Here is a 12542-nt window from a genome sequence, read left to right on the forward strand (position 1 = left end):
TTGGGGAGGAAAGGGTTTATTCAGCTTACACTTCCATACTGCTGTTCATCACCAAAGGAAGTCAGGACTGGAACTCAAGCAGGTCAGGAAACAGGAGCTGATGCATAGGCCATGGAGGGATGTTCCTTACTGGTTTGCTTCCCCTGGCTTGCTTAGCCTGCTCTCTTATAGAACCCAAGACTACCAGCCCAGAGATGGTATCACCCACAAGGGGCCTTTCCCCCTTGATCACTAATTGAGAACATGCCTTACAGCTGGATTTCATGGAGGCATTTTCCCCAACTGAAGCTTCTTTCTCTGTGATAACTCCAGCTTGTGTCAAGTTGACAGAAAACTAGCCAGTATAGTTGCTATTTTTCTTCTTAGTCAAGTGTTTTGGGCAATGGTCCTGTTTGTTTTTGTTTGTTGTATGTGTGATGGATACATATGGAATCCAAGGATGAACTCAGAATGCCTTTCTGTCACTCTTCCTCAGCTTACAGTTTTTTTTTTAACATAGGGGCTTTCCCTGAACTTAAGTACTTTGGAGAGACTGGCTGGCCATTGAGCTTCTGAGATTCTCCTGGCCCTGTTCCTCAGCTCTATGGATTCAGACCATGCCACTTCATATGGACTCTACTGGGGGTAAAATCTCAGGCTCTCACATGTGCATTTTTCTCTACACAACTGTCCCCCAAGCCTCATCTTGTTTTTATTTACTTTTTTGTCCCCTAAAACTGTTCATTTTCTTTTTTTTCCCTTTCCTATGCATCAAAACTTTAATACAAGTACTAATTTTAAACAGCCACAAGTCTAAGTCACATTTATTTGCACATATATAGTAATGGGCAACAGATACTCCAGGTCCATACACATTTATAAACAACTTAGTTAATAATCACTTGGTACACTTGTGTGTTATCTTGTTTACATATTCAAGTCTAGATGAACCTCCTTCACTGTGTAAACTTCCATACAATATTTCCTTAAACAAAAACTCTTGAAAACACAGATTGGCATGTTTCAATTATAGCCAACAGAAAAGACAAGACCACAAATTCAAAAACCAAGTTTAGAAGAGATTAAAACTGTTCATTTCCTTGTTAACTTTTTTCTCTCATGTCTTGACTTTGTAATGTATTTTCTTCATGTTCCCATCTATTTGGTTGCCTTTTATGTCTTTCACTGTCTGGTCCTAGATTAGTCATATTTCATTCATTTGCTTGGCTCTCCTTTCAGGACATTGACTATTTTTACTAGTACATTTACGAAATCTTTATTTTCTGTCTTTCAGAGTTTATGAGTTGTCTCAGTAACTGAGGATTTTTCAGTTAAAGATGCACTGCCTTGATTTTTCACATTTCTTGCCTCTGAGTTCTCATTTTTATTTCTGCAGATTCAGTATGTTTGCTAGTTTGATCTTTGGATCTTAATGTTGAGCAGCCTTCTAACTTCAGAGAACAATGGCTAAGGCCTAGAAAACAATATTACAATACACAAACACAGACATTTTCTTACAATTGCTACCTTACTGCCAATAACCATTCAACAGAAATTCATGTCTAAACTAGAGTATGCTCTGAAGTGAAAATTCTTTTAGGGTGAATGTAGAAATAGTGAAATACAGGCAAACAGAAAAACAAAACCAAAGAACAATAAACAAATAAACCTTCCAACCAGAATAGTCGCAAATGTAAATGGAAGGAGGAAAAAGGAGTGTATGTTGAATAAAGGGAAAGAAAGAAGTGCAAGAAGTTAGACAGAACAAAAGAAAATATTTGCCAATTATAAGAAAATTTGAAGCCGGGCATGGTGGCACATGCCTTTAATCCCAGCACTCAGGAGGCAGAGGCAGGCAGATCTCTGAGTTAGAGGCCAGCCTGGTCTATAGAGTGAGTTCCAGGACAGCCAGGACAACACAGAGAAACCTTGTCTGGTAAAACCAAAAGAAAAAGAAATTGTAGCAAAAATTAAATAAATGTAAGAAGCAAAACGAAAAAGACAAAATACCGATAAAAGTTCAGTAAAAAGAAAAAAAAAAAAAAACCCAAGGGAATGAAAGGGGCCCAAAGATTAAAAGAAAGGAACTTTAAGACATATTACTCAGTAATAAAAAAGAAACAGGGAAGAAAATTAGGTAAACATATGAGTGATAAAACAATAAATGCATATTTTTTCAAAAGAATTCAAACATGTAAATATACTTAGAAAATCATGGTAATGATAATAATAATAATTAATAATAATAATAAAGGTTAAATCCTAAGGGCTCACATACCTATACTTGCTATGTCATCTGTAACACCACACTAAGCAACACAAATGAAATATTTGAGACATTTCTTTATAGATCATTAAAAATTGGAGACCTCTGTATGTGCGTGTATGTATATGTATGTGTGTATGCATGTATGTGTGTATGTATGTATATGTGTGTGCCACAGCTTAGTGGCAAATGCCTTCACTCATTCTATCATTTCAAGGGCTCTAGTCAATCTATAGAAGCCTATTAGGCCGAAAAAACTAAGACACTGTCTCATCTTCTGAAATTTATCTAATAACAATTCCATAAAGCAATTCATCTTATTAGAAAAAGTGTACATATAAAGAAATTGAATGTCAGAAATGTTAAAGGCCATTCAAGGATGCATAATGAGAAAGTTCTTCAAATCAAAATTGTCTTTGACAGTTATTGATTTGGCAATTATAATATAGTCTATTGTCAACACATTTGCCAAGAGAATAAGTAATTTTGAAAGGTATTATAAACCTAACTTAGTTTTATAAATTCAAAGGGCAAGTGTGCCATAGAAAACTGGGCACACAATTATGCTGGGAATGCAGAAAAGTAGGATTGCCATTCCATAAAATTGTCCCATCCGACATGCCCATAATTTGGGTCTCTGTTTTGAGTCCATTTAGAAGGCTCTAGGAGCATAGATGATAGAAATATAAACTCATATAAATTATACATATTTGTTCAATATTCTCTATTATTTTTTCTAATATTTTAAATAATTTTCCTAAGAAATACGTAATTTAAAGTAAAGACAAAACTTGATTTTTTTTCCTCAAGAACTGCTGTAAATAAGTTATATTCATGGGGATCACGCTAAAACATTTTAATCTAATTTTCTTCTATTATTTAGTAGTGATGAGACTAAATATTAACTATTATTTATTAAAGTGAATGGCAATATCAGATTTTAGATTAGTTTATAGACTGTAAATTTTTGTTAATTATTATTCATTCCACACCAAAGATTTAGCAGCCAAGAGTTTTATAGTGCTGTCAGTAGTGTTCATATTTGAGCAGACATCATCTTTTATGGACATAAATTTTGTGAGAATCAGTGTCCCACCACCTCCCAACAATGAGACTTTAGTCAAGTTATTCAGACTTTTTCAGTTACAGATAACTCAGCTGAAAATAAGTTATTATGTGAAACTTGAAGCTTGAATCAATTTCTACTTTGACCTAAGATGAAAAAAAAAATGGCAAGAGAAAAATCCTCTCATCCTCATGAGAAAGTGAAATGAGTAGACGAAATTATAATTTTGAGCCCATCCATAACAGAGGTGGTAGGCTAGTCAAAGGAAAAGAATCCTAACATGATGCAAGCTCCTTCAAATGTATATCAACCTTTTTTGTTTTCTTTGTACATGTGTGAATGTGTGCATGCATGTGTGCATGTGTGTCAAGTAAACCATCAGAAGTGATGTGCAAGTTACAGAAGTAACAGAACAACAAAAAACTTACACAAATCTTTAAGGTTAACTGAGTTCTAAAGGTTGGCAGGTCCTAAACCAACCTGTCCCAAGGGTTTCTCTCAACTCAGTGCAATACAGGGTACCTCACCCCCTCCCCAAACCCTGTAGCAAGCCCATCAGCAGCACAGGTCTATACAGTGGTATGAGATGGAGAGAGAACTTAGAAAATTCCTTACATGACCAGGCAGGTCTTGTGTGTGAACAAGGGGGAACTTTGTTATAGACTCTATCTTACTTCTGTGCTTTCTCAGAAATAAATCAACTATTCCCTGCCTTTTAGAAGAGCAGAAAGTTCTCTTTGCTCTAATCCCAGACAAGACCTTTGGCTACTGCAAGTGTGCTTCACTGAAAAGATTCTGCTGGTAGAAAAATGTGAAGAAAGAGCACACATGGCTCAGAACTGAACAAAGAATTCTCACCTGAAGAATACCAAATGGCAGAGAAGCACCTGAAAAAATGTTCAACATCCTTAATCATCAGGGAAATGCAAATCAAAACAACCCTGAGATTCCACCTCACACCAGTCAGAATGGCTAAGATCAAAAATTCAGGTGACAGCAGATGCTGGCGGGGATGTGGAGAAAGAGGAACACTCCTCCATTGTTGGTGGGATTGCAAGCTTGTACAACCACTCTGGAAATCAGTCTGGCGGTTCCTCAGAAAATTGGACATAGTACTACTGGAGGATCCAGCAATACCTCTTCTGGGCATATATCCAGAAGATGTCCCAACCGGTAAGAAGGACACATGCTCCACTATGTTCATAGCAGCCCTATTTATAATAGCCAGAAGCTGGAAAGAACCCAGATGTCCCTCAACAGAGGAATGGATACAGAAATTATGGTACATTTACACAATGGAGTACTACTCAGCTATTAAAAAGAATGAATTTATGAAATTCCTAGCCAAATGGATGGACCTGGAGGGCATCATCTTGAGTGAGGTAACACAATCACAAAGGAACTCACACAATATGTATTCACTGATAAGTGGATATTAGCCCAAAACTTAGGATACCCAAGATATAAGATACAATTTGCTAAACACATGAAACTCAAGAAGAATGAAGACCAAAGTGTGGACACTGTGCCCCTTCTTAGAATTGGGAACAAAACACCCAGGGAAGGAGTTACAGAGACAAAGTTCGGAGCTGTGATGAAAGGATGGACCATCTAGAGACTGCCATATCCAGGGATCCATCCCATAATCAGCTTCTAAACGCTGACACCATTGCATACACTAGCAAGATTTTGCTGAAAGGACCCAAATATAGCTGTCTCTTGTGAGACTATGCAGGGGCCTAGCAAACACAGGAGTGGATGCTCACATTCAGCTATTGGATGGATCACAGGGCTCCCAATGGAGAAGCTAGAGAAAGTACCCAAGGAGCTAAAGGGATCTGCAACCCTATAGTTGGAACAACATGATGAACTAACCAGTACCCCGGAGCTTTTGTCTCTAGCTGCATATGTATCTAAAGATGGCCTAGTTGGCCATCACTGGAAAGAGAGGCCCATTGGACTTGCAAACTTTATATGCCCCAATATAGGGGAATGCCAGGGCCAAAAGAATGGGAATGGGAGGGTAGGGAAATAGGGGGCGGTATGGGGGATTTTTGGGATAGCATTGGAAATGTAATTGAGGAAAATATGTAATAAAAAAAACAGTGAAAAAAAAATTAAAATATCAAAAATTAAAAAAAAAAAAAAGAAGGGATGTCACTATCTTAATTTGTTGATACTTGTTTTGTGACACAAAATGCAAGCATAGAGAATGCTTCAAGTAGTATGAGAACAATGTATAATTTTCACATATGGAACAAAAGGTTCGTAAATATCAGGTTTTTGGGATCTTTTGGTCTACGGTGTAGTTTAATATTTCTCCGTTGAGATTTTGAGTTGATGGTTTTTCCAGCAATAAGACTGAAATAGTTGAAATTTCCTACCTTAATTATATCAGAAGCTATCTTTGCATTTGGACCTACTATTATTCCATCATATAACTATATGTTTCAAAAGTTGATGTATGTACACTTGAAATTACTACTTACACTCATTAAATTAATTTTTTATTACTAAAAAAAAAAAAAAAAAGAACTTTACTAAAGCTCAAAGCACACATTGCAGCTCACATAATAACAGTGGGAGATTCCTCACTCTCAGCAATGGACAGATCATGGAAACAGAAACTAAACACAGACACAATAAATCTAACAGAAGTTATGAACCAAATGGATTTAACAGATATCGATAGAACATTTCATCCTAAAACAAACGCATACACCTATTTCTCAGCATTTCATGGTACCTTCTCAATAACTGACCATATGCTTGGACAAAAAACAGGCCTCAACAGACACAAGAAGACTGAAATAATCCCATGAATCCTACTAGATTACCACCAAATAAAGCTGATCTTCAGTAACAACAAAAACAACAGAAAGCCCACATACACATGGAAGCTGAACAGTGCTCTACTCAATGATAACTTGATCAAGAAAGAAATAAAGAACGAAATTAAAGACTTTTTAGACTTTAATGAAAATGAAGGCACACACCTATGGTCACTTGATCTTCAACAAGGGAGCTAAAACCATCCAGTGGAAGAAAGACAGCATTTTCAACAAATGGTGCTGGCACAACTGGTTGTTATCATGTAGAAGAATGCGAATCGATCCATTCCTATCTCCTTGTACTAAGGTCAAGTCTAAGTGGATTAAGGAACTTCACATAAAACCAGAGACACTGAAACTTATAGAGGATAAAGTGGGGAAAAGCCTTGAAGATATGGGCACAGGGGAAAAATTATTCAATAGAAGAGCAATGGCTTGCAAGGTAAGATCAAGAATTGACAAATGGGACCTCATGAAACTGCAAAGCTTCTGGAAGGCAAAAGACACTATCAATAAGACAAAAAAACCACCAACAGAGTGGGAAAGGATCTTTACCTATCCTAAATCAGATAAGGGAGTAATATCCAATATATATAAAGAACTCAAGAAGGTGGACTCCAGAAAATCAAATAACCCCATGAAAAAATGGGGCTCAGAACTGAACAAAGAATTCTCACCTGAGGAATACTGAATGGCAGAGAAGCACCTGAAAAAAATGTTCAACATCCTTAATCATCAGGGAAATGCAAATCAAAACAACCCTGAGATTCCACCTCACACCAGTCAGAATGGCTAAGATCAAAAATTCAGGTGACAGCAGATGCTGGCGGGGATGTGGAGAAAGAGGAACACTCCTCCATTGTTGGTGGGATTGCAAGCTTGTACAACCACTCTGGAAATCAGTCTGGCGGTTCCTCAGAAAATTGGACATAGTACTACCGGAGGATCCAGCAATACCTCTCCTGGGCATATATCCAGAAGATGTCCCAACCGGTAAGAAGGACACATGCTCCACTATGTTCATAGCAGCCTTATTTATAATAGCCAGAAGCTGGAAAGAACCCAGATGCCCCTCAACAGAGGAATAGATACAGAAATTATGGTACATTTACACAATGGAGTACTACTCAGCTATTAAAAAGAATGAATTTATGAAATTCCTAGCCAAATGGATGGACCTGGAGGGCATCATCTTGAGTGAGGTAACACAATCACAAAGGAACTCACACAATATGTATTCACTGATAAGTGGATATTAGCCCAAAACTTCGGATACCCAAGATATAAGATACAATTTGCTAAACGCATGAAACTCAAGAAGAATGAAGACCAAAATGTGGACACTATGCTCCTTCTTAGAATTGGGAACAAAACACCCATGGAAGAAGTTACAGAGACAAAGTTTGGAGCTGTGATGAAAGGATGGACCATCTAGAGACTGCCATATCCAGGGATCCATCCCATAATCAGCTTCCAAACGCTGACACCATTGCATACACTAGCAAGATTTTGCTGAAAGGACCCAGATATAGCTGTCTCTTGTGAGACTATGCAGGGGCCTAGCAAACACAGAAGTGGATGAGCACAGTCAGCTATTGGATGGATCACAGGGCTCCCAATGGAGAAGCTAGAGAAAGTACCCAAGGAGTTAAAGGGATCTGCAACCCTATAGGGGGAACAACATGATGAACTTACCAGTACCCTGGAGCTCTTGTCTCTAGCTGCATATGTATCGAAAGGACTTTTGGGATAGCATTGGAAATGTAACTGAGGAAAATACGTAATAAAAAAATATTAAAAAAAAATGAAGGCACAACATACCCAAATTATGGGGCATAATAAAAGTAGTGCTAAGAGGAAAACTCAGCTCTGAGTGCCTCCAAAAAGAAACTAGAAAGAGCATACAGTAGCAGTTTGACAGTGTACCCGAAAGCTCTAGAACAAAAATAAGTAAATACACCCAAGAGGAATAGACATCAGGAAATAATCAAAATCAGGGGTGAAATCAACCAAGTAGAAACAAAAACAACTATACAAAGAATCAACAAATCAGGATCTGGTTCTTTGAGAAAATCAACAAGATAGATAAACCCTTATCCAGACTAAGCAGAGGTCATAGACAGTATCCAAATCAACAAAATCAGAAATCAAAAGGGAGATATAACAACAGAAACTGAGGAAATCAAAAAAATCATCAGGTCCTACTACAAAAGCCTAAACTCAACAAAACTGGAAAATCTGGATGAACTGGGCAATTTTCTAGACAGATACCAGGTTCCAAAGTTAAACCAGGATCAGATAAACCATCTAAACAGTACTATACCCCCTAAAGAAATAGAAGCACTCATTAAAAGTCTCCCAACCAAAAGAAGCCCAGGACCAGATAGGTTTAGTACAGAATTCTATCAGACGTTCACAGATTAAAGTCTTATGTCTTTATTCATGGTTTGACACACTTTGTATTCTGATGGGACTCTGTGAGTTAGGCAAAATCATATCAGTAAAATTCTCAAGTTGAAGCTGTATACAGTCATGAGGACATGGTCATGTAAGTTTAGCCTATATACAGTCAGAATGACACTCCTGTTTGGAAACATAATTCTGAATTATAATAGGTAAAATGGCAGGCAATCTAAAGTAAATCTAATGTACTACACCTGGGAGGGGCAGGAAAGCACATTGCAAGAATAACCTGTTATGGGTAACAGAGGTTACAAAACTCTTGCCTTGTTTACTTGGAGTTTTCTCACAAACTCTCAGAATTCTCCTGACATAGATTCATTCATGGAATATGTTCTGACAGATCTACAGTTTTGAGACGCTTGAACATGGACATGTAATTTCTGTCCTCATCGTGTTCCTGAATCCTTCATTCTACTGAACTCACCAAATTCTGGATTCTTATTTATTAATGTATTTACTTATGTCTTTATTTAAGTCTTTGTATTTATTTATTTATTATCTATGTGTCTATCTTTCTATGTATTTATCTGTTGGATTTGATATGATATCTGGGAATAAGGGAAGTTTTAATTTCTTCCTTTTAAATCTGAATTCCCCTTGTCTGCTTATCTTCCTGCATTGCATCAAACCATCAGCAACCAATAAAAAAGGCAAAAGCAGATGACCTGGTCTCAAACTGAGTTGAGAATGAAAGCACAGAGGTTCTTGCTATGAAGTGTGAAGCTGAAAAGAACTAATTTATAGATGAGCTGTGTTGCGTTGAAAAAAAAAATTCTTTTCCTTCATATGCTGTGAAGTTTTGTCAAGAGTTGGTGTGTGAATTTATGTGGTAATTTCTCTGGATTTTCTGATCTATCATATCAATTATCCCACAAGTTTCTTACACTGAGAACTATATAGATTATTTTTTTGTAAGCTTCTGGAGCTCTGCATGCTGACTATGAATCTCAGCTGGAATTCCATATACTATCTTATTTCATGCTTTCTTGCATGTATTTTTAACAGTTGGTAGGTATATGATGTTAGTTTTAATTTTTTCTTCTCTTTATTTTAGGATTCATATATCTAGTTTAATTAATAACTACTATTTCCCTCAATATCTATAAAAGATTTTGCATTTGATTAGCATTATATCTTTAAGTATTTTGTTACTTCTGTAGGATTGTTTTAAAGAGATTTGTCTTTCAATATGTTGGCATCTTTTGCGAAATTTACCCATTTATCAAACCTGTCAAGTAAATTGACACAAATTCTTTGTATTAATTTCTTCTTGTTTTTAATGTCTATAGATTCTGTATTGAAACGAATTCTTTTTGGTCATGGGTTTTTGCATATTACTTCCTTTTTTGTATTTGGTTTATGGGACTTGACTGATCCATCTTCACGAAGCATACTTTGCACTTTGTTGACTATTATTTTGTATCTCATCTTTCAAGAACTCTTCTCCTAAATGTTACTATATAGTGTTTATATCCTGTTTCCTTAAAGTCCTCTTTTTATTTTCTTAAGGTCGAGACTCATCATACCTAATTAATATGAGATGCCTCTATTTTTACTAACTTTAATGTTGTACATCTCTAAAGACAGTTTTAAACATTCATGCCATATGTTTTATTTTGTTCCAGTTTGCAATGTGAGTTTTGCCTTAAACTAAATAAATGGATAAGTTCATGTCAAACAACTGAATGTCTAATATATTTGTGTTACTGCTTTGTAATTTAGTTGTACTGTAAGAAAACACTTTGTGTATTTTGAATTACTTTAAATTTATTTTCCATTCCCAGAATCTCCAAATACTTTCTGATCTATTATGGTAAGTCAGTCAAATGCATTATGAAAGTCTGTGTTTTGGTATGGTTCAATAAATGTGAATTATAACAAGTTGGTTGATCAGTACACTCAAGTTTTATGTATGTATTAGATTCTATCAGCTACTTAAAGAGAAATGTTGAAATCTTTCTAAGTATACATTTGTCTATTTTTCTTATGCTTTTGTCAGTTTTATTTTCATATACTTTAAAAAGCATAAACATTTGTGATTGTTATATCACCTGTGATTTAATTACTCTTTGTGGTTATAAAATGATAATGTTTATCCAGATGTTTGCTTTTGATTTTAAAGTTCTTTTTCACTGGCATTACTTGACAAAGTGCCACCTTTCTTTTATTTATTTTTATTTTATTAATCATTCCATGCATTTACATCTCAAATGATATCCCACTTTCCAGTTACCGCACCACAAGCCCCTCCCCCAATACTACAACCTCCCTCTCCTCCCTCCCTTTTGCCTCTATGAGATGGCTCCTCCACCCTCCAACCCTTTCCCACCTCACCCCTCCAGCATCCTCCTCCCTTGGGGCCATCAAACCTCCACAGGACCAAGTATCTCCTCTCCCACTGATGTCAAACAAGACCATGCTCTGCCACATATATATCTGGAGCCATGGATCTTTCCTTTACACTCCTTGGTTGGTGCTCTAGTCCCTTGGGAGCACTGCCTGATCTGGGCTGCCAACATTGTTCTTCCTATGGGGTTGCAAACTCCCTTTGCTTTTCTAGTACTTCTGCCAGCTCCTCTACTGGGGTCCCTGAGATCAGTCTGATGGTTGGCTCCAAGCATCCATATCTGCATTGATCAGTTGCTGGCAGATCCTCCCAAGGAACAGCCATACCAGATTCCTGTCAGCAAGTGCCTCTTGACAACAGCAACAGTGTCAGGGTTTGGCTTGGCATCTGTAGACAGAATGGATCCCCAAGTAGGGCAGTGCCCCTATGGCCCTTGCTTCAGTCTCTGCTACATTTTTTGAAGTCACATTTTATTTTTAAATTTTCTTTTAAGTATATTTATATATGTGTGTTTTATATGTTCTTCCTTTGGACAGGAACATTTCAGGGTTAAAAACTTTGAGATAGGTGGGTTGCCCCATCCCTCAAACAGGGGCCATGTCTATCTACTGGAGGTAGTCTTTACAGGTTCAATCTCCCCTTATCTTTCTTTCAATTGGTGTTAGCAAATTAGAAGCAAATTCTACTCACACCTGTGACACACTTGTAGCTGTGTTCATAGCATGCTTGTTGTAATCATCACATTATACCCATGTTTTTAAGTACATAACCTGGCAATTTTTGTTATTGCATCATCTAATTCTGTTTTATTTAATGTGAATGAATGATGATGTGATTCAATTTAAATTAATCATCTTAATATTTGTGTTTTGTTTGCTAAAATGTGTTGCTTTTTCTAGTTTTCCTTTTGGTTTTAACAATGTGTATGCATGATGTTTATAAATCCATTACCCTATTGTACTATTTTTATCTTTATTTATTCCTGTGGAAGTGGTGTGTCATTCTGACAATGTCATAATCTATAAATCTGAAGTGTTTACCTACCACTCAGGGAATGTATATTATGTTAGTTATGATGTACCTTTTTGAAGTCATATTTCATTTTTTTACATTTCTTTTAAGCATATTTGTATGTGTGTGTTTGGGCTGTGTGCTCAAGTTCACATTGGTGTGTACCCCATAGCATGCATGGAAATGTCCCAGGAGAAAATGCAGTAGCTGTTTATTATCTCACTTGTAGATCTTAAGGATGACACTCAGATGGTGAGACTTTGTGGTCTTTTTCCTGCAGGACCATCTTAATGGACTGCAATGATTGGCCTACTTATTTATTAGACTTTAATTTCTTGGTTCTGTGAGTTTATAGTTTTTTTGCTGAAACCTAACGTGTCAACAATTCCTTTCCCTTTCTTTTCCAGGGCTTTAGTTAGATATACATTATGTTGCTTGGATTTTCCCAATTTTACTTTTTCCTATAAAGTGTTTGATGTAAAGTTTCCCCTGACAGGTAGACCAGGACACGTGACTATGTTGCTAGCATATATTTAAGACTATGGTTGATGTAAAATATGATGTCTCCTCTTGGTTTAC

This window comes from Mus caroli, unplaced genomic scaffold (genome assembly GCF_978045245.1).
Source record: "Mus caroli unplaced genomic scaffold, Mus_caroli_1 scaffold_12, whole genome shotgun sequence".
Taxonomy (NCBI): domain Eukaryota; kingdom Metazoa; phylum Chordata; class Mammalia; order Rodentia; family Muridae; genus Mus; species Mus caroli.